The sequence below is a fragment of the Leopardus geoffroyi genome, chromosome C1, assembly GCF_018350155.1.
Source record: "Leopardus geoffroyi isolate Oge1 chromosome C1, O.geoffroyi_Oge1_pat1.0, whole genome shotgun sequence".
Lineage (NCBI taxonomy): Eukaryota > Metazoa > Chordata > Mammalia > Carnivora > Felidae > Leopardus > Leopardus geoffroyi.
In genome coordinates, this window is record NC_059328.1 from 153,408,545 (window position 1) to 153,412,971 (window position 4,427).

The 4,427-nt window shown below is 41.9% G+C and overlaps 1 long non-coding RNA gene across 1 annotated transcript in view; it reads right to left on the reverse strand.

The window, feature by feature from the left end:
- Positions 1-3,300, reverse strand: part of LOC123596763 — an 8,456-nt gene extending 5,156 nt beyond the window's left edge. The window contains exons 1-2 of the long non-coding RNA XR_006711857.1: positions 3,251-3,300; positions 1,593-1,722 (exon numbers count right to left, since the gene is read on the reverse strand). This is a non-coding gene — a long non-coding RNA (uncharacterized LOC123596763). The remainder of the gene's footprint in view (positions 1-1,592; positions 1,723-3,250) is intronic.
- Between the last annotated feature and the right edge of the window lie 1,127 nt (positions 3,301-4,427).

Genomic DNA, 4,427 nt, shown 5'->3' on the forward strand with positions numbered 1-4,427 from the left:
GTCCTCTTACCAGACTAAGCTACTTATTCTTTTAATCTGTTATCTGACAACTATTTTGATTTTTAAAGTGAATATGGAAAGCGTCATTCTAAAATAAGCTTTCAATGTATAGGGGAAAGCTTGTACGTCCTTAGAGATTTACAAATACTGCATGAGAACTTGAACGTCTCCTCCCTCCCTCCGTGGACCCTCACATTGCAGACTCAGAACGCTTTGAGAAAGGCCTAGATGGGGGAAGGGGCATGGAATTCTTTTAACAGCATTTCCAGGATTTTTCAGTGACTCATAGTTCTAGGCATTCATGTGAATTCCCAACTTGCATTTTAAACTTTACAATCATTTAAAAAGAGAATGCCTTCCAACTTTTCATGATAATGAGATCAAAACTTCCTCATAGAGAGCTTTAAAATAGTGTTAGTCTTTGCATCCCTTCTACCCACCCCTATATATGGCTCTTTTCCATTGCATTGTTAGTGGAACTATTTCGTGAATTTCAGAGAGGAAGAATGTGATAGATTTGGGATGCTGAACATCGACAAGGCTGAACAGCAAACTGGAATTTGGGCCCCATCCTTAGGAGGTTCCACAGTGATTCATGCATTTCAGCTTGTTCTTGGTTGTCTTGATCTGATTTTTCTATTGTACTGTGTTGGTCAGCTTTGCTGCGCTAATAAGCATCCCCTTCATGACAGTGGCTTGAACATCAAACATGTGTTTTCATTCACATTACATGTATGTTTCTGGAAAGCTCATTTGGGCTCTACATGTCTCCTCATTCTGGGACCCAAGCTGATGAAATAGCTCCTAAATGGAAACACAAATTTCCTCTTAAATATTCTGCTCCAATATGACATTTAGCAGGTCTCTTCATATTCTATTGCTCAAAATATGTCTTAAAGCCAAATCCAAAATCACAGAGGCAGGATTAATGACTTTTCCCACAAAATGAATTAAAAGTTTTATAGAAAAGGAAGGAATGAATGATAGTAAATTATAATTCAACACACCACAGTATTATAAGAGGTGTGAATCTTAATTTTCAAACTCAAGTGTGCAAGAAATATAATTTTCTTTAACATCTCCAATAAAATGTCATCTTTATCTTTAAGCCTCCAGCCACTGAGCTAAGAAGACTTAATCAGTTTTTTCTGGTTCTTCCTATTCTGATCCCACTCCAGATTAAGCCCCAGTCCTTAATCTTACACTATGCCAAGGTTTTAGGCAGACTATAGGCCTCATTCATTTGTGCATCTAGGATGTGGCTGAGTCATCAGGTGTATAGGACTCCTTCAGGTTTTCCAGCTCTTGGCAACTTAAAATAATTTTTTTAAATATTTATTTATTTATTTTGAGAGAGAGAGAGCGGGGGAGGGGCAAAGAGAGGGAGAGAGAGAATCTTAAGCAGGATCCGTGCTGTCAGCATGAAGCCCTGTGCAGGCCTTGATCTCACAAACCATGAGATCATGACCTGAACCGAAATCAAGAGTCGGACACTTAACCAACTGAGTCACCCAGGTGCCCTATCCTTTGACAACTTTTACGTCAAACTTTGGGCATGGGTATTTTGTGAATTTGCCTACAGCCCTGCTTACCTAGACACACCATGAAAGCATTTCATCCCCAGGGTCTTGCCATCATCATCATCATTGGTTTCTTTCAAGAAACAAGGTGCAAGCCATTCTGCTCCCAGATCCAATGAAATGTTCAGTTCTTGCAGCACCCCTGAAACCGCTCGAACGTTAAGTTGAACAAAAATCAAAATGGTGGCACTAAGGCTTTCCCGAGGCTCGATTTTAAACTAAGTAACATTTTTCCTCTCTTCTGCAAACCGTACCCTTCCCTTTTTAGACTTCTGTTTCAGGAACCTGATACCACCTTAAAGACACAAGGAACAAGGCTGTCAGTGCGTACACAACTCCTTTAGAAATTCGGCTAGATCCTGTATTTCCCTATAACCCACCCTAGCCGTTGGGTGGGGTTGGGGTGGTGAGGATTGCCTCAGCCTGCTGCAGCCTCCATTGTCCTGCAAAGCAATAAAGCTATTGTTCCTTTTTTTATCCCAAACTCTGTCTTCACGTTCTATTTTGGTTTCAAAACACGGAGGTAGGTGTTCAACACCACCACCTGTATCTTTGGTCTAGAAGTAAATACAGGTTACCCCTGCCTTCCGATCCACAGGTTTCTTTGTTTCTGTCTTAGTCTGGATTCTTTCAGGATCAGACCTTGAAACAAAGATGTAAATTCAAGGAGTTTATTGGGAAGTGTGGAAAACACTAGTGGGTATGACGGAGAAACAGAATACAGGGAAAAGAAGACGGTAGAGTACATGCTGTTAAGCCCATGGAAGATTGGAGTTTCATCTTACATGGAAATGCTGACAAAAAAGTATTCCACCTGAGGAGGAGAGAGGGAACTGTGGTATTTATCCACTAACTGGAGAGATTCTGTGATATGCTTAGAAGTGAAAGGGAAACACACAGCTAAACCAATGACTCTCAAGGGTTCCTGGGGCAGGCTGATTTCTCTGTTGATTCCTCCTCTTTGTGGATCAGTAAGGCTTCCAGTATTCTGGGGAAGCAAGCCTTAGGGGGCAGAGATGCAGATTTGGCAGTTCCTATGTCACAGGATTCCCTCACGAGTCGTGACACCGAGGCCTTTCTCTCCAGGAAGCAGGTTTATTCATGCCAGCACGGCTCAGTTGGGTCTGTACCCAAAGAACTGAGCCCCAAACGCCATGTAGTGTAGTTTTTTATGCATTTTCTACTTCTTTGTCTCCCATATATGGTAACACACAAACATGCAGTCTGATTATGTGGTCTCTTGTTACAAGGTCCTGAGGGATGTTGTCATGTATGCATATAGCCAGGTTGCCTTGAGGGTTTTTTTTTTTTTTTTCTTTCCTTAGGGTGGGGACCCTACCATATCTAGTCAACTAAAGTTCCTTCCAAGGGTGAAGGATCAGGACAGGAAAAATACTTCTGGCACAGCTTGCGGGACCTTCTTTTCAAACTTTGGAAAAGCCATTTTTCTTCCTCTTTTGGACTACAACCATCTACCTACAGTCACAAACTCTCCTTGTTCTGGCCTTAGGCTTTTGTCAGTAAAACAAGGCAGACTCATAAGCTAATTTCTTTTATTGTCCAGCTGCTTCCTCCCCCCCCCCACGCCCCCACCACCCCCGCCAATCCTCACCCCAAGGCCACCTTCCAATCCTTAGACCATCCACCCTGGGAAAAGAAAAGGGATGTACCTGAGTAAGAAAGACAGAATGAAAGAAACAGAACAAAAAGTATAGGTTGGGGCACCAGGGTGGCTCAGTCAGTTAAACATCAGGATTTGGCTCAGATCTTGCAATTCTGTGAGTTCAAGCCCCACATCAAGCTCTCTGCTGTCAGCATGGAGCCAGCTTTGGATCCTCTGTCTTCCTTTTTCTGCCCTTCTCCCACTTGCAAGTGCACTCACTCTATCAAAAGTAAATAAACATTAAAGAAAAAAAGTAATATAGGTGAACATCTCAAAGTTGTATGTTGTTGTCATCTTATACCTCTGCAGAGTTATAATGTGGGGGAGTTAAGTCTTAGGTGGACTGATTGCTAATAGCTACCTAGTTTCTCAGTGGCTTCGCACAGCACAGATCTATTTCTTGTTCACAGAACAATCCGTTGAAAGTCTTGTGGGGGCCCAAGTGGTGAAGACTGTGCACCAGGCAGTCACTCAGGGACCCGGGCCCATTCCATCTGGTGATCCTATCTCTAGGTGCTCATAGGTATCTCTAGTCATTTTTAAATTGTGAAAGAATATGGAGGGTGATGCCTGGGAGACTTTTAAGGACAAATATGAATTGGAGTTCATTATTTCGGCCTACGTTCTATTGGTTGAACTTCGGTCATAAGGCTGACTGGGAAATCCAGTTTATCTAAATATTTAAGGGAAAAAGGGAGACACAACAGTAAGTGACGAGGCAATCTTTGTCATGGTGTGCAAAATAATTTAAGAGAAAAAACATTGAACTAAGGATATGAAGATATTGTTTGTATTTATTCACTCACTATCTCTGTGACTCCCAACCTAGTTACTTCATCTGTAGCCCTCACCTATTGACCTGTACAACAGTGACAATCATATGTGTCCTGCTTTAGACCCAAAGAGGCATCAGATATCACTGAGTTTGGCATCTTTCTCCAACTCTACACTTAAGACCACCTGTGTCAGATTGCTTGGGCAACACCAGGACCTACTGACTAAACAATGTCTGGTGTAGAAGGGCCTTGGGGTCTGCATTTTATAATTATTCCAAGTAGTCCTCTATACAAAAGTTGGAGATCCAACTGACTTTGTTTAAAACTTTTCATTTTGCAGCTAAAGAAATCATAGCTCAGAGCAATGTAGGAGAACTTATCAGACAGTTCTAGTTAGTATAGACTAAA